We start from the raw sequence: 18,947 nt of genomic DNA, 5'->3' as shown, positions 1-18,947 counted from the left end.
TAAGTTATTTAAAAAATGGATCATTTGTGTGTGAATGTAAAGCTGTGGTTGGCTACAGTAGGTGCTCTGTGCGGTAACTATTGCTTGTATGGAATTCTTAACTATGTTTACAAGAAGGCTGCTCAGGACCTAGAAAAAACTATGTGCAACTTGCAGATCCTCAAGATGGTTAAAAAATAGGGAAATTTACATCAAATCCACAAGGAGGTACCACTGTATCCCCACTAGGATAGCTATATTTAAAATTGTATATAATCACCAATGCTGATGAGCATGTGGAGAAGTAGAACCCTCACACAGCATTGGTGGAAGTGCCAATGGGTGAAGCCACTTTGGAAAACATTCTGGCAGTTCCTCAAAAAGTGTGTCTTACAATGACCATGTGATCCTGCAGTTTCACTCCCAGGTAACTACTCGAGAAAAATAAAAACTGGTGTGCCCACAAGAACATGTACATAACTGTTTGTGGTAATCATATGCATAATTACTGAAATTTGTAAACACCCAAAATGTCCATCACTGATGAACAGATGAACAAACTGTGTCATGTTCGTAGGATGGAGCATGATCTGGCTATAAAAAGAAAAGGGACACATCCCCCCACAGCATCAGTGAGTCCAGAGTCACCATGTGAAAGCACTAAATGAAGGCACCATGTGCACAGGCCCACATATTATATGACTTAATGTGTGAACTGCACAGAAAGGTAAATTCCTAGAGATGGAAACAGATCAGTGGTTACTAACTGCTGGGTGGAGGGGGGTGCGGAGTGACTGTTATTTTGTGAGTTGTCTCCCCTTCTACAAATGATACAACTGTCAGATTCTACCACATACGCAGATTCAGGAAGGATGATTGAATTCATTTGGCACCAAGTGCAAATGCAAACACCCCAATGTCAGGTGGTATCTACCCACCCCCTGCAATTTATTGGAGAAATTTACAAGAATGGGAAAAGAAAAATCCATGGCTCTTATACCCTCTCTTGAGCCTCCTGAGAAGCAGATGAAGTAGGACCAGGAGCAGCAGGGTGGATGTGGGGTTGTCCTTCCGGACAAGTACCTGCACCTGAGATGCTGTGTCTTTAATAAATAAAGTGGGTGAGAGGTCATGACGTGAGACCTGGAGAGAAACTCAGCGGCAGCTGTAAGGAGATGTGACCATGATGGATCCATGTTCACGGCACCTGGAGACCCGGGGATTTAGGTCACCAGGGGAGACACAGCCAGCAGTCCGACCAGGTGAGGGCAGAGGACCCTGAGAGAGACTGGAGTTACCTGCAGACGGCTGCTTCACTCTAAGCAGGAAATGAAGACAGTGCAGGAGCTGACCCTGTACTAGGGGGGAAAAAGAGGAATGGGGACGATGCCCCTGATGACCATTCCAAACATCACTGAGTCCTTGACCTGTGCAGAGAGAAGGGTGAGGTGGGAGCAGCCCTGGTGAGACCGGGATTGGGTTTACGACAACTCCCATCACCTTCACGATCCTCCTTCAAACCTTAGTGGTGTGGATCTCCATCATCTGATGTTCCTAAACTTTAAATGTCCCCAGCTTTGTCAACATCTTGACATGAACCTAAATGGATCACCTAAAATGGAGAAGAGGGGGAGATCCTACAGAACCTGCACGGGTGTGAGGAAGCTGACACTGGTGTCCTGTGTGCACAAGGAGGTCACACACAGTCACATCTCACTCGGGAAAAGACGTTTTCCCCTCAGCATTCCTGTAGATGTAGAGAGTTGCATTCTCTGAGCTTTAGGAGGGACATGACAGTCCCACAGACAGGCCACAGTGAGCAGATGAAGAGGGAAGGTGACAGAACTCTTAGTGCTGGTCCCTGAGGGATTCACGTGGGGCAACTGGACCCAGTGATCGACTGGAAACACTCAGATCATCCCCTTCTGTGAGTCAGACTTTGACCCTGACTTGGTGAGAAAAGAGACCTCATCTTCACCATCATACCCAAGGGAGGTCACTGCCTTAAATCTAATGCATGCCTCTGTGGACATGATCAGAGTAAGAAGGTGTTAGTAACGAGTGAATGAATGTTTCAAATAAGAAAAATGAGAAGACATTTGTGAACCCACAGCTATAAGGAAAAAAGTTGCTGACTAAAGAGGTGACAATTCATGTCACTCTGAGTTAGACTTGGTCCCAGCCAGGGAGAGCACAGAGAGGTTTTAGTCTCACTTCTCCATGACCCTAGAGCACTGTGGTACTATTGTTGTCATCATGCCATGTGTAACAGTAATAGTTCGCCTCGTCCTCAGGCGGGAGCCCAGAGATGAGCAGGAACCCTGTATTGGCCGAGGCATCTTTGGATCCAGAGAAGCAGCTGGGGACCCCAGAGCCCTGGTGCTTATCTGAGTCTGATTTGTAACTCAGGAAATGCCTGGGAGTGCTCCGTGGCTTCTGTTGGTACCAGAGTATCTTGTACCCACCAACACTGAATCCACTGCTCAGGGTGTAGGTGAGTCTGGCTGATGCTCCAGGAGATGCAGAGAGGGAGGGCAGCTGAGTCATCACAGGCTGGGACAGGGAACCTGCAGACACAAATGGCACATGGGGCAAGAACCAAAGGAAAGTTCCTTAGGGTCTGAGCCAAAGTGGCTGATCCAGGTTGGACAGCTGCCCTTGTCTGTGAGGCAGCTGAATTTCTTGACCCTGGTTCTGCCCCCACCTCTCATGAACTCTGTCCCCAGGGCAGCCTGCCCCATCATTTATGAATTTCTGCTCAATATGAGAAAATCACACAATGTGTTGATGCCAAGGACAGGTGCTGGGGCAGAATATAAACAGTGTGGACAGATTTTCTAGACAAGTTCAGTAAAGAGTGTTTCAGGCCCCAGTCTTTGGCCAAAGGAACACAGGAAGCAGCTGGCTGTCACAGAAGTGGGATCAGCCTTGGGGACCCCATAACAAGAGGGACAGCAGGATCTTTTCTGACTTTCCCACAGGTCTGCAGCACTGTGGGAACACTGAGACTTCTGTCCAATGTGGAGAAATAATAATTGGCCTCGTCCTCAGCCTGGAGCCCAGCGATGGTCAGCGTGGCTGAGCTGCCAGACTTGGAGCCAGAGAATCGATCAGGGACCCCCGGGTCATGATTGCTATCACCATAGATGAGGCGTGTAGGGGCTGTTTCTGGGAAATGTTGGAACCACTGCACAGCATAACTTCCAATGTTGTCACTTCTCCCGGTGCAGGAGATGGTGACCCTCTGTCCCGCAGACCCAGACACTGAGGGCAGCTGAGTCAGCACAGCCTGGGCCCAGGATTGTGGAAGAGGGAGAGACACAGAGATGGTGATTCTGGGTAGAGAGACAAGACAGGGAAGCAGGGCACTACCCATATTCCCAGGTTCCCTTTTTCAGTCCCCACATCCAGTCACCTAAGCAGTGAGCAAAAAGAGTGAGGAGAAGAAAGGACCAGGGCATGGTGGACATTGTCTTGCGTCCTGCCTTCAGTGTCTTCACTGCTAAAGCAGAACTTCCTCCGATCTCTCCCTTCTCTTCTTTATAATCTGAGAGAGGGTGACCCACTCATGTAAACGAGAACTCCCAGCTACTTGATCCCTCCCTGGGCCCTGGGTCAGGTCCCTCTGCCTGAGGATGGCCATGGGTGTTTGCAGGGTGGGGCTGTGTGAGGCCCGTGGTTGGGAGGTCTCAGCTGTGAGCCTGAGCAGAGAGCACTAGGCAGGGCCAGGAGGCTGGTCTCAGCTCTCATCACCCCAGATCCCTCAGCAATATGCTCCGAGCACCCTCTAGTGTCTAGGCCCAGACACACCATTGTGTGATATGGTGACTAGAACCCATCAAATAGAACTTCTTTCTTATTATGTTCTGCTCTCTGTCCCCTGCATTAGGTCCAGGCCAGGTGTCTCCTCTTGTTTCCTCTCCATCACCGCAGTGCAGTTTTTGCTCTACTCAGGGTCCTCAGGGTGAGTCTACTGACACCTCTTTTGACCGTTCAGTGGTTAGGACAGAGATTGTGTTTCTTACATAAACCCAGAGACCAGCATCAAGTCCAGAGCAGTGACTGGCCCATGGAGGCATGTCCCCTTCTGCGCAGGAAATGGGTTCTTTTTTCCCTAGTAGATAAAAGCCTCCTTTCTTTGAGTCCCCAGGAGAAGAGAAGAGAACAGGGCCGTTCTCTCTAGGGATGTGGTGGTGTGAGGAGAAGTCCTCACGTCCATTTCTGATGGGCGACGCTGTGTACATATGCCTTTATAGTCTGTCAATGTCCCCACCTGCAGGAAGTCATGGCTCTCCTCATACTATGAGCAGCGGGTCCCCCTAGGATTCTATTATCCTGTTCACAGTAAAATTTTGTCAGAGTGTCTTGCCAAGTAACCTTGTGTGTGGCATTTATCTAAGAATAAAAACAGCAAACATGCAGAAATTTTAAGCAAAAACTTTAAATTGCTGCGATAGAGTTTTATTATAACAGTTTACATTAGTCATCACTTACCTAACTTAAAATGCATGTATGTTATTGTATATAAATGCCACCTCAATAAGATTTATTCAACAATTCAATGATGAATAATATAAATTTGCTTAAAATAGAAATAAAAGAGCATTGGAAATACAATGCCTTCTGTATTTGGTTGAAAATGTATATATACAATATAAAATTTTCCAAAATCATGAGTTCATCATGAGTGTATGATCTGTTTACCGGGGTCTGGTCTTACAGTCGGGACCTCGAGCTGGTGCCAGTGAAACCCCACGGAGGGTTCTTTCCGTGAGCTTCAGGTCCATCCCAGTAACAGGAACTCCAGCCACAGAGAGAGGTGCCAGGGCAGAGTGGTGCTGGTTCAGACCTGTGTGTGGGGTGGGCACAGCTACAGTCCCTGTACTTGTGTCCAGCATATTCACAAGAGAAAAATTGTTCATTCAGCCACCCGGTGACAGCCACCCTAGGACAACTGGTGTCATAACTTTCTGTCAATGATCTCATACCTGGGTCACAAAAAGGTCGAGACAAGATGGGAATATTCCCTTATGTCACAAGCCCTGTGCCTGTAATTGGGACAGAAGACTCCTCAGACAACCCAGCCCTGAGAACAAGGCCCCATGAACAGTGAGGACCTGTGAGCAACACTGAAGGTCTCTCAACATTGATTATCGAGGTCACCTCTGATCACTTCATTAAGCAACATTAGAGCCGTTACCTCAAATGAGGTCATCTTTTCTATGAAGATATTTATACAAATATCAGATTGTTTCTAAACATCATGGCTAATATATGATCCCATTGGTGGAATTTAAAATGTTTATGTTTTTTTAAAATCCCTTTTTATTGTTCAAATACAGTTGACATGAAATATTATATTAGTTCAAGTGTATACCCAGTAATTACAGATTATATAAACTTATTAAGTGATCATCCCGATAAATCGTGTACCCATCTGACACGATAACTAGTTAGTAGATATTATTGACTATATTCCTTTTGCTGTACTTTACATCCTTATGGATGCTTGTTTAAAGGTTATCCATTTAGAAAGTTTTTCTTTTATATTAAAATAATTTATTTGACCAACTCTTTGATAATTTTTTCTAATATTTATGATTTTTGTAACAGTTTACCCACTGAAAAACATTTTCAATTCCTAGCTATTTGTGAGCCATTTAAGCAGTGGCTATAATCTTTTTATCAGTATAAAGCACATTTGTCCTTCAATACTATATATATTTAATAGAAAAAAACATTTTTGGACTAAAAGTTTTTAAAGATTATTTATTGATTGAGTTTAGAGAGAGGTGCAAAAAAGAAAGAGGGAGGAGCAGGAAGCATCAACTCATATCAGTTGCTTCTCACATGCGCCTTGACCAGGCATGCCCAGGGTTTCATACCAGTAACCTCAGCATTGCAGGCTGATGCTATGTCCACTGCGCGACCACAGGTCATGCTGGACAAACATTTTTAATTAAAAGTTACAACCAAGCAGCTTTCTGAAAGTAAACACGTAGCTCATGGAACGAACCCATAATGAACATTGTACATTTACTACTGAAATATCGTCCAGCAATCCAGAATCAGGATCCTTCACCAGGAAGACAGCAAAAGCCCCCTTTCCCCCTTTCACGGCCTTGGATTTGAGAGACTGCAGAGCTCTTGGTCTCTGAATATTTGGGAAGAAGTGATGAGAGTATTTGCAGTACTTTGTAAGATCTTTTTCTTTAAGACTCTTTTAAACTGTTATGTTGTAAATATTAAAAATAAAACCTTACAATTCAACTTAATTTTTTATGCTTAAATATCCAGTATAAAAATATGCACAAATACATAAAAATATGAGTACGTAGAAATATTTACATCAACTACAACAGATAAAATGCCAGCATTTTTTTTTTACTAAATAATTTACTAGTTTAGTACCATTTATTAAGTGATCTCAGCTGTTGTTGCAGCTTCTGCGTGTCAGCCTGCTCTTAAAACATAAAATACGCTTCCAATTTCTCTTGTCCAGGACAGAAGGATCTTCCAGGTAGCACGCCAACAGAACAAGAGCCTCCGATGATACCAGCTTCAATGATGGTGCCATCCAGAGGGGGAGAGGGTCATGGCACATTCAACCGCGGCTTCCAGAGGTTTTGAAAAAGGAGACTTTGGGGGCTCAGCCTGCCTGGCATTTTGATGCTGTCGGTGTGGGTTTTGTATTTCATAATGGTGTTGGGAGGTAGGCTAAGCACTTGCCGAAGTGTATCCCGGATACGGGCTGTGGTTGGTTGCTGGCCGTCTTATTCCATATTGAAATGATGACCTCCTGGAAGTGGACAGAGACCATGGCCCCACAGATCTCCTTCCCGACCATGAACTTCTCGACCAGCATGGCCAGGATGAGGTTCTCCCAGCAGTGGGACGGCAGGCCCTTCCGCAGCCGGATAACCCAGTGCCGCCGTTCTTATTTGCATCATCCTCCCACATGGGTTTAATTCCTTCTTTGAAGAGATGGAAGTCACTGTGGCCTGTCAGGTACCCGGGATGCACCATGTGGCTGTAGAACCTCCAGAACTGCTCCACAGAGGCAAAGGTGCCAATCTGTTTGATGTTCTGCTCATAGCTCTGGGAGCTGGTGGGCCAGCTGGGGGTTCTCCTGGAGTACCAGAAAGTGTAGTTGTACTGCAAGGGGTGCTCCACAGGACCAGGGACAATGCCTTCCTCTTGCCCTTTGTCTCATTCTGTTTTTTCCTTCTCACCATCTTTCTGTGTGCTGTTTTCTTCATTTTGGTCATGGTCCCCACTGTCATCATCTTTCAATGCGTCAAACTTGTTGTTCATCCTCTCATCGTCGCCACTGCCTCCTGGAGTCCCAAGCAGTTTTTGATTTTTTTTACAGAGACAGAGAAAGAGTCAGAGAGTGGGATAGATAGGGACAGACAGACAGGAACGGAGAGAGACAAGAAGCACCAATCATCCGTTTTGCATTACAACACCTTAGTTATTCATTGATTGCTTTCTCATATGTGCCTTGACCGTGGGCCTTCAGCAGACCGAGTAACCCCTCGCTCAAGCCAGTGACCTTGGGTCCAAGCAGGTGAGCTTTGCTCAAACCACATAAACCTGCGCTCAAGCTGGAGACCTCAGGGTCTCGAACCTGGGTTCTCCGCATCCCAGTCCAATGCTCTATCCACTGCACCACTGCCTGGTCAGGCTAAAACGCCAGTATTTAACTAAGCATTTCAATGTACATAAATACGAAGACCTACTGGGCGAACAGGCAGAAGTTACCAAGTCAGAAGACAACTTTAAATTATTTCAGAAGATTTACTCTTATTAAAATATAATAATTTCAAATTAATAAGTATCTTTTAAATTTTATAAACTTAACCACTACTAATTTAAAAATAATATTATTGATGATAGGAATTACATGCTGGCAAAATGTGTTGACACCAATGTAGACTTATGTTTCTGATGACAGTTTAATATGGTTACCGTGTTTTAGAAGACATAATAATAAAAATAAAAGTCCTCCATTATAACATTTTGTAGATACAGAGGTCTTCAGGCTCTGTAATCTTATGTGTAAATTTTTTTCTTAAAAGCCTAAAACAAACAGGTCAAGAGAAATGGAAAATTTATATACCGGTATTCTGTTCACACAGTTCCCCCACCCCACACCCCTGTCCTCTGGCAACATTTCTCAGGTCAGACTCTGGAAGGAAAGTGTCCCAAATAGGAAGGCAATGATGGCAGCAGGATGGTCAAGCTGTGGTCCTGGGGCAGGAGGAAGGCGTCCTGGAGGGCGGAGGGAGAGCAGGTGCAGCTCAGCGTCTGCCGTGAACCCTGGACAAACAAGTACAACACATGGCACCGCCCTCTGCGCTCCCTGCTCCTCATGGGGCAGAGGGAGGGACCCTGATCCTGGATGTGCTCCAGCCTCCAGACCTTTGGGGGCCTAGAAGCAGGACCCAGGACCCAGTCCCACATCTTTCCTGTATCCTGTGAGAAGGGCTTTAGACCCAAGGCCCTGCTTCCAGCACCAAGTGACCCTGTCTCCCGTGGACAAGACCTTCCTGGGTAGAGCAGCACTACTGTCCCTTCATAAACTGCTTCACAGGCTCCTGCTGAGCCCTGTTCTGAGGGCCAAGCTCTCCTGAGCGGGACGGACACGATTCCCGGAATGGAACTTCCTGCCCAGTGCAGCATTTTCTAGCTCTGGATTCTGTAAGCACCACAGAGATATTAGGAGGACATGGAAACATGCACTTAGAGGTAGTGGTTTCCACATTTATTATATAAGCAATTAATTTGATTAAAGAACATTATTTAGCATTGTAGTTAATGGATAGACACTGACATCAGACAAACTGAGTCCAAACATACCTATTTCTAATGATTTAACAAAGATATCATGTGTGTGTGAATGGTACTTAGACCTGTGGTTGGCTTGCAGTAGGAGCTCTGAACATTAACTATCACCTGTATGGAATTCTTAACAATGGTTAAGTCACTGCTGCTCAGGACTTGAGAAATACTATGTCGTACTTGTAGATCCTCAACATGATCAGTAACTAGGGAAATTCATATCGAGTCCACAGTGAGATACCATATTACCTCCACTAAGATAGCTATCCTTAAAAATATATATATATAAATGTTGGTGAGTATATGGAAAAAAGAACCCTCACACAGCATTGGTGGAAATGTCAACAGATGAAGCCACTTTGGGAAACAGACTGAGAGTTGCTCAAAAAGTGTATTTTACACTGACAATGTGATCCAGCCATTCCACTCTTGAGTAACTACTCAAGAAAAACAAAAACATATGTGCACACAATAAAGTATATATAAATGTTCATGGCATCCATATTCTAATTTCTAAAAAGTGTAAGTAATTCACAATGTCCATGAGTGATGAACGGATACACTAATTGTGCCATGTCGGAACCATGGGGCCTTGTGTGGCAATAAAAATTAAGAGGCACACATCCCTCCACAACATGGTGCCTCCAACGCTGTCATGTGAAAGCACTCAATAAAGGAACCAACGTGCAGAGGACCACATGTTATATAGCTTAACAGTGTAAACTGCACAAAAAAGTAAATTTGTGGACATGGAAATAGATCAGTAATTACTGAGTGCCGGGTGAAGGTGGCAATGGCAGTGACTGTTAATTTGTGAGTTGTCTCCCCTTCCTCAAAAGACACAACAGAAAGATTCTACAAATACCCACATTATGCAGGGGTCATTGAACTCATATGGTCACAAGTGAAAACACAAACACCATAATGAGAACAGGTGACCCTTCCATCTGACATTACTGGGGAAATTTACAATGGATTCAACAAAATCCATGGCCCTTTCTCCTCTCTTCTGAGTCTTATGAAAAGCACACATGGGTGTGACCAGGGCAGCATGGTGGATGTCAGGTTTCCCTTCCAGACAAGAACTAAAACCTGAGATGCCGTGTCTTTAATAAATGAAAAAGGTGAGTGGCCATGATGTGAGACCTGGAGAAAGAGACTCAGCAGTGGATCCAAGGAGATGCGTGACCATGATGGATCCGTGTTCATGGCACCTGGTATCCCGGGTAGTTAGGTCACTGGGGGAGGCACAGACAGCAGTCTGGCCCAGCTCAGGGCAGGGCACCCTGAGAGAGACTAGTGAGTCACCTGCAGACGTCTGCTTCACTCTAAGTAGAAAGTGAACATGCACAAGGGCTGATCTGGTACTAGGGACAGGAAAAGAGGGACAGGGACGGGGTCCTGGTGACCATTTCCAGAACGCCCTCAGCCCTTCACCTGTGCAGAGAGAAGGGTAAGGAGAGAGGACCCTGGGTCAGGGCTGCAGTGTCCCCAGAGTTGGGACCCTACAACTCTCCAATTTTCATTATCCTTCTTTAAAGCTTTGTGGGGTGGATCTCCGTCACCTGATGTTCCTAAACCTTAATTGTTCTCAGCTCCTTTGACATCTTGGCATGAGTTTCAGATCACCTTGAGATAGAGAAGAGAGGGGACTCTCACAGAACCTGCACGGGTGTGAGGAAGCTGACACTGGTGTCCCTTGTGCACAAAGAGGTCACACACGTCTCACGTCTTACTCTGGAAAAGTGACTCAGCATCCCTGGAGCCACAGGCACATGCTTCCTCTGAGCCTCAGGAGGAAAATGACAGTTCCCACAGACAGGCCACAATGAGCAGATATAAGGAGAAGATGAGAGAACTCTTTGGACTGGTCCCTGAGAGATAAGTGAGGCATAATCTGCACCCAGTGACCAACCAGAAGCACTCAGACCAAACCCTTCTGTGAGTCAGACTTCAACCCTGAATTGGGCATGGGTGAGGTCAGACACATCCTTCCTCAGCTGTCATCCCCAAGGAGAGGAGCACAGCCCCAGACCTGGTGTAAGCCTGTGTGCACATGATCAGGGTGAGGAGGTGTTAGCAATAAATGAATAAATATTTTGACTTAGGAAAATGAGAAGACATTGCCCAGGCACAGGTACAAGGTAAGGAGTTGCTCAGAACAGTCACTCTGAATTAGACTTTAACACAAGTAGAGCAATGTTGACAGCCTCAGGCAGGGAGAGCACACTGAGGTTTTAGTATCACTTCCCCATGACTCTGGAGCACTGTGTAACTCTTACTGTCACTGTGCCAGATCACACAGTAATAGTCTGCCTCATCCTCAGGCTGGAGCCCAGAGATGAGCAGGAGCCCCGCATTGGCCGAGGCATCTTTGGATCCAGAGAAGCGGCTGGGGACCCCGGAGCCCTGGTTTTTATCTGAGTCTGACTTGTAACTCAGGAGATACCTGGGAGAGCTCCCTGGCTTCTGCTGGAGCCAGTTTATCCAGTACCCACTAACACTGAAGCCACTGCTCAGGGTGCAGGTGAGTCTGGCTGATGCTCCCGGAGAGGCAGAGAGGGAGGGCGGCTGAGTCAGCACAGGCTGGGACAGGGAACCTGCAGACACAAATGGCACATGGGGCAAGAAACCAAGTGAAGCTTAGGATCTGAACCAAAGAAGCTGATACACGATTAAGGCTGCTGTGTGTCTGTGAAGGCTGTTCCTACCTGTGCAGTGAGAGAGGAGCACGAGGAGGAGAGGGGTCCAAGCCATGGTGCTCACAGCCCTGAGCCCACAGTGGGGCTGGGCTGCCCCAGGCCTCCTTTTCTTCTCCCCCCTCTGCCAGAGGAGGGGCTGTCCATGCAAATGTGTGCCCCTCAGTTACTGCCCAGCCCCTCCCTGAGCTCAGTTCACACCCCCATTGATAAAACAGATTGGCTCCGCCTCTTGCGAGAGTCCTTGGAGGAAGCACCTGCTAAGACCACACCAAGTCGTGTTCAGAGGATCTGCCAGGAAGGAGAAGACAGAGCAGCTTGACACCGTCCATGACCTCAGGGTTCAGCCTTGATAGAGGCCCAGGGGTTTTTATTTTTAAGTGAATGGTCCTCACAGAGTAGTTGTGTAGTGGTTAAAGGGCAGCATAACAATGTCCTCTCCTGGTCAAACATGTAAATATAGAAAATTCATAAAAATTGACATAACATCAATTAAAAATAGAAAAAAATACACACTTTTTTGGAATATAAAACATTGGCATTAGAAGAAACAAAATATTAAAAAGATCAATTTTCATAGAAAACTAAAAACTGTAAAGAAACCACTGCTCTGAAGAGCATACGACACAGAGATTTTCACAGGAAACCAACAAAAACTTCAGAAATTAGGTGGGTCCGACTTAATTGCTTCATATTTTTCCATAATATCTAAAAAAAACCAGAGTGTTGTAATTTTTTATAATATTTAGATACACACTTTACACATATACAGAGAGAAATATTAGATTAATAAATTAAATATTAGATATGTTTCATATATTTAAAATAAAATATTAACCAATAACCTAGTACCAGATAAATAATTTCTGTTGTATTATGAAATGTGATCTATACCAATGATACAAGTTTTGCACATATTAATAAATTTTATATAATATTATATGTTAATACATCAATATATTTGCTCATATTGTCTCTATTGACATAGAAAAAGACTTTGGGCAGATTTAACTCCAATTCCTAAAAAGCCATATAAAATGCAAATATATGTTATGGCCTTAGACATGCTGGTGCTGGTGCATAAGTGAGAGCAGAGACTTCCCCGCAACAAGTATTGGTAACTGGGTGACAGATGCATGATGGGGGGAACAAGAAGAGTGACAGGTGATCTTGGCCCTCCTCCCAGGAGGAAGAGCATGTTGAGGGACCTGAGGCATCACCCAATCTGATGTCATAATCTGCCGTTCACGCGGGCTGCATCACATTCATGAGGCTTCTGTCCCAGAGTCGTCCCCGCACTGCAGAGGCTCCCGGTGCAGACAGGGGGAGCTTCTTCCCAAGGGACCAACAGGCTGACACAGAAGGATGGGAGTCTGTTGTCACAGGACCTGCTCTGTGAGACATCAGATCTTGACTGACGCCAGGTGCTCCTTTCTCTAAGTCTGATGTAAGCTCAATATTTAAGGGAATAAAATTGAAAGACTGCACAACACAGTGGAGACACCTCGAGCTCTGTGTCCTGAGGAAATATAACAATGAGCTGATTCTTATCTTGCACAGACATTCTTAGCAACCCGTCTCCCTCGTAAATTCACTGTGGGTCCTCATTGTCTATCAGCTCCATATGTATCAGATTTTGCCAAAGATGCCATAGAGAACAAGTAGATGACAGCAATTTAGAGCCATGTGACGAGAAAGCCATACTCAGGACCTCATGAGGTGATGAGGACCTCACAGGGCCAGGAAAGTCACACATCAGTGAGGACACAGTTTGCTCAGTTGCCCTCGATGAAGCTAAGTGGGTTCTCCACAGTCTGACGTGCTGGCCACAGCGACCACACCCTCCACAGGGTGAGACAGGAGTAAGGAACAGTTTCTCAGGAAGGGCCGAGCTGAACGTGCACCGGGGCAATGGCATTTCTGGGGAAATTGACCAAAGGGACAAGGGGTGCCTCGTGGAATCACAAGTGCAGGTCAGAGTTCCTTCTTGTCCTCAGAGAATAAGAGGTTCATAATTTGGGGAGAAATAGGTAAATTACACTGAAGAACAAGAGCTCAAGGTATTGGGTTCAACTGGGGAGGTAGAGACGGTCACCAAGAAAGAGTTGGAGAGGGAGGTCACTAAGGCAGAGAGAATGAACCCCTCTGCTTGTCTCTCGTGGGTCCGACACAGAGCCCTCACCCTCCACACAGCTTGTCTCTGCAGAACCCGGAGGTGTGCTGGAATGAGTGACAGAGGACACGAGGAAGCTGAGAGGACAGAGAACCTGCGAGAAGACTGGTCCAGTCACAGTGCGGCCCAGTCTCAGCTCAGAGCAGTCTCTATGAGCTCAGGCTCCTGGCCCCTGTCATCCACCTCGTGTCTTTTAATCTGAATAGCCCTTCCTTCCCTTCTCGCAGGGCCCCTACATGCCTCCTTCCCATCAGAAGAGCACTGTCCTCCCTGCCTTCCTTGACATTTTTCATTAGGGCAGGGAAGTACATTGTGCTGAAAAATTTGGCTGCTCCTGCTGCTGCTCCAGTCCTGACAGAGAGTTGGGGACAGTCTTGGGACCCACACAGGATGGGCTGGTGGGCAGCGCCTCATGGCAGGTGAGGGTCAGAACGGGTTTCTAAGCTGCACTTGCACAGCTGGCAGTGTTCCCAGGGTTCTCACGTGGCTGCTCTTTGTGCATGAACATGGAGCCCTGTGGGAGACCCTCATAGCACAGCCTGCTGATGTCCACGGGGACATAAGAATATTGAGTTTCTCTCCTTCTTAACCTTTATTTTTAATAATAAAGTAAATTTTTACAAATATATTGCTGTTTCTCCACATACCAGTCTTTGGATTATTCTGTGCTGAGTAATGATACTACTTACATGGGGAAGGCAGAGAGGACCTGGGGTTCCCATGGGCGGAGAGAGACCAGCACCCGGGTTCTCCTTGGGTTTAGAGCAGTCACAGCTGCAGGAGACTCACACATGGGTGACGTTTACTGCTCCCAGTCCCACATGAGCAGACCCAGGCTTCTCCCACATGGGAGTGAAGTCTGGGCATTGGCAGCCTCTCACACCCTTGTGAGACCCACGGGGCCACACTGCGGGCAGCAGAACCACAGCCTTGTGTTTATAGTGCACAGTGTGCTCTTTAATCAGAGTAGTGGTAGATGACATCTTTTCCTGCATCTAGGGAGGGAAGTTTGGGTTCCTCAGGTGCCCTCTCCCTGGAGATCCCACAGCCTGGAGGATGCCCAGTTGGCCAATTTCATTAACTGCCAACCAATGTGTCCTGCCTCAGACACAGCTGGATTTTTTGTCCCTGGTTCTGCCCTGACCCATCATAAACTCTACCATTAACTAAGTTTCTTTTCTGTAGTGGCCATGAGCAAATAATGTTGTTGAGTAAATATTTCATGCCATGAGAGAGACAAAATTACCTCATAGAATTGTATCCTAGAGAGTCTCTGTGTTCTAGTCTATGAATCGATGTCCTCATAAAGGTGGACAGAATGTCCTATAGTACTATTGTAGACATTCTCTAAGTGACAGTTCCATTACAGGGCTGCAGAATCTCAGAAGTGAGACATGAGTGACTGGAGTTGTCACCTGAAGCTGGCTGTTCACCCGCAGTGAGGACCCAGTGAGAGGCCTGGCAACACAGGCAGAAGGGTGGCCTCACTTCTCCAGGGATGAGGCACAGTGGTTACAGTGACATCATGAGTGGCTTTATCCTCGGGGAGAAGATCACAGGTGAGCTCACAGCCCGAGTTGCTGAGGCATCTCTGGCCCCAGAGGAGCAGCTGGGACAGCAGCGCCCTGGCTCCCACTGAGCTGAGTGCAGGCTCAGAAGGTACTGGGAGGGGCCCTGGCGTCTGGTGGAGCCCGGTGACAACTGGCAAAGCTGTCAAGAAGGAGACATTGAGCATTCTGCCAGATACTAGAATAGAAAAAGGAAAAGAAGAAAAAACCCCAAAGCTTCCTCATTATGGTAATGTAACAACAAATGAGGGAGACATTACAAAAACAGTAGATCTAATTGACACATCAGAATGTAGTTTTCAAATGACGGAATAGAACAACCACTTACTGACTCTGAATGAAATGGTACTTTGAGATATGAGTTTAATTTTTTCCGGAACCAAGCTCGTAAGTCAGTCAACTCATATATCAAACAAATTTCTCCCATTTAAAGTAACTGAAATAGATTTAATTCGTTCCAGTCCTGTGAAACATCCCAAAACCATCCTAAATTATGAAAAAGACATGTTTATAATAAAGAAACACACATGTATACTTTACCAATGTATAACAAAATATATGAAATAAAAGAAAAAAAGTGTTATTTAGTACTGTATTCTCACCTTGGAGACAGATGAGTGCAGCTAACGGAGGTGAATGGTGGAGGAGGAGGGAGGGAGGGGGAAAGGGATGCAGGCACTGTAGACACATAAACTAAAACTGCAGTTTCTTAACACTAAATGTAAACTAAAACTGCATTTTCTTTAGTTTAAACAAAACTAAAACTGCACTTTCTTTACATAAAATAAAAGCACAAAAACTTAATTGTAAAAAAAATGCACTTTCTTAACTTTAAACTTAAGCTAAGCTTAACATTACTTAATTTTTATTTCATCATCACCTGTTTTTGCCTTTTTGGCTGCACTTTTGGCACTTTCACTTGCAGGACTTTTGAATAAAAATCTATCCAAAGAGGTTTGCTTTTGTCTGCCTTTAAAATGTTGCAGAAATGTGACAAACAAATGTCGCTAAAATGTGCTGAAGCACGACCTGTTGAAACTTTTTCTGGGTGTTTCTTTTCAATGAAACTTGAAAGCTTCTCCCACATTGCCAGCATGTCTTTAATTTCACTTGTAGAAATCACTTCCTCTAACTCTACCTTCTCCTCACTACTAATCTCTTGCAGAAGCTCCGTATGTTGCATCATCTGTAGCTCCTTCAACTCCTCAGTTGAGAGTTCCTCCTCATGTTCCTCGATGAGCTCGTTTAAGTCACCTTCATCTACCTCCAGACCCATTGACTTTCCGAGGGACACAATCTCCTCCAACGCTTCTACCTCAGTCTCGGTCTCTGGTTCAAATACTTCGAAGTCCCTGTCTGCAACAACATCAGGCCATAACTTTTCCATGCCGAGTTCAAGGTTCTTCTTGTAACCTCTTGCCATGTCAAGTCAATACTGCATAAACATATCATGATGTTGTAGTGATCTTTCCAAAAATCTCAAAGGGTTAGAATTGTATTCTCAGTCATCTCAAAGCAGCGGCAGAACAAGTGCTTTGTGTAAAGCTTTTTAAGGTTGGCAATGACCTGCTGATTCATAGGTTGCAAGATTGAAGTCGTGTTGGTTGGGAGGTACAGGACTTTCACGAATTTGAACACATCGAGAATGTCATCTTAAAGACCAGGTGGGTGGGCTGGAGCATTTTCAAGGATTAGTAATGTTTTCATAGGGAGTTTATTTTCTTGAAGATATTTCTTCACTGCAGGACCAAAGATGAAATTTGCCCATTCAATAAAAAACTGCTGTGTAACCCATGCCCTAGCATTGGCGCACCACATAACCTGCAGTTTTTCTTTAAGATTTTTGTGAGTCTTAAAGGCTCGAGGATTTTTGGAATGATACACTAGCAGTGGCTTTACTTTACAGTCACCGCTAGCATTTGCACACAATGCAAGGGTCAGACGTTCCTTCATGGGTTTATGGCCTGGCAGCTTCTTCTCCTCTGTGGTGATGAAAGTCCTCCGGGGCATTTTTTCCAAAACAATCCTGTTTCATCACAGTTGAACACTGTTGGGGGATGTAGCCTTCCTTTGCAATAAGTACAGCAAAACATGCGATGTACTCCTCAGCTGCCTTTATGTCAGCATTCGCAGCTTCACCATGCCTCACCACCGAGTGGATGCCAGATCTCTTGAAATTTTCAAACCAGCTGTGACTTGCCTTAAATATATCTTCTACTGCCTCTTTTGAGGTTGATTGTTCTTTCTTCTTTAAGTTGCCATAAATGATAAGTGCCTTTTTGCATATTACAGTCTTCGTCACTGTATCTCCTGCCAGCTCTTTCTTTTTCGCCCACACCAGCAGAAGCTTCTCCATTTCTTCATGGATATTTGTCCTTAATTGGGACAAAATTGTAGTTCCTTTCTCTGGATTTGTGCTTTTGATGGCACCTTTCTGTTTAAGGATGGTACAAATTGTAGATGTATTGCGGTCTTACAGCCTTGTCAGTTGAATCACTCGTATACCACGCTCATGTTTTTCTATTATTTCTTGCTTTATGTCTATCAACATCACTCTCCTTTTTTTCTCACCACTGTCCTTTACACTCATTTTCTTCGGCCTCATGTTAGCACACACAAGAAGTTAGTAAAAACTGCAAAAATGATGCAAGAATGAGTACAGTGCACGAGATTCAACTTGATTCTGAGGGTAACAGGAGAGAAAGAATGAGATGCTGGTGTTGTGCTGCCGGTACTGGCCCTGTGCACCAACGCGCCAACTAGCAGCAGCTTCCCACATTACAACTTGTATCTCGGAATTTCACTCAGATCTCGAACAAAAATACAGACCGAGTCGCAGCTCATATCTTAAAAAAATTTGTGTGTTGGTCTGCTTGTATCTCAAGGTATCACTGTACACAAAACAAGAAGTAACAAGTAGAAATAATATTTAAAAGTAAATATGTGTTATAACACCATTGGAACTAGACAATAGCATATTTTCCTAATAACATAAAATAAATGCCTACATTTAAAGAAAATGAATAAAATATCAACTTTTAAGAAAAAATAACATTATTATAGATCTCTTTCACAAACATATAAGAATACAGTTAGCATCACAGAAAGTACCTACACAGCTTCCCAATTCAGAGGGTTCTATTTGCTTGATTCACATACATTTTTTTCTTTTAAAATATTAAGAATAGAAAAAATTTTCCAATTCTTTGAGAAAGCAGGACAATAATGACATATTCATCTGACAAAAGAGTCATAGAAAATGAAAATTGCAAACCCACCCATAACATGAAATACTGATAGAAACGTTCTAAACACTCACTAATGGATTCCAATATTAGATTAACAAGTTGACACACCATTCTCATAAGTTATTTATTACATACAGTCTTTCAAGCTGAGTTCCAAACTGATCAATCCTTTAATATCATAGATTATATTGGTAGATAAATAGATGAACAATATTATCTCAATACATCTGAATGAGCCTTTAAACAAATTTAAATAATTGTAAGAAAAAATACATACAGATAGAAACAGAGGCATTTACACTCTCTCTATACCCATAACACTTAATGCAACAACCTGCATCTAGGCAAAAAGGGATGGAGAGAAGACATTTCCACAAATATCAGGAGGAAGCTGATGTGATTAACTCCATTATTGCTCAACACAATTCTGCAAGTT

General features: G+C 44.6%; 1 pseudogene; it reads right to left on the bottom strand.

Moving 5' to 3' along the window:
* Positions 1 to 6,505: 6,505 nt before the first annotated feature.
* On the bottom strand, positions 6,506 to 7,293 carry LOC136387040 (eukaryotic translation initiation factor 4E type 2 pseudogene; annotated as a pseudogene).
* Between the last annotated feature and the right edge of the window lie 11,654 nt (positions 7,294 to 18,947).

The sequence above is a fragment of the Saccopteryx leptura genome, unplaced genomic scaffold, assembly GCF_036850995.1.
Source record: "Saccopteryx leptura isolate mSacLep1 unplaced genomic scaffold, mSacLep1_pri_phased_curated manual_scaffold_52, whole genome shotgun sequence".
NCBI classification, from domain to species: Eukaryota; Metazoa; Chordata; class Mammalia; order Chiroptera; family Emballonuridae; genus Saccopteryx; species Saccopteryx leptura.
The sequence above is the reverse complement of the archived record's forward strand: the minus strand, read 5'-3'. Positions and strand labels throughout refer to the sequence as shown.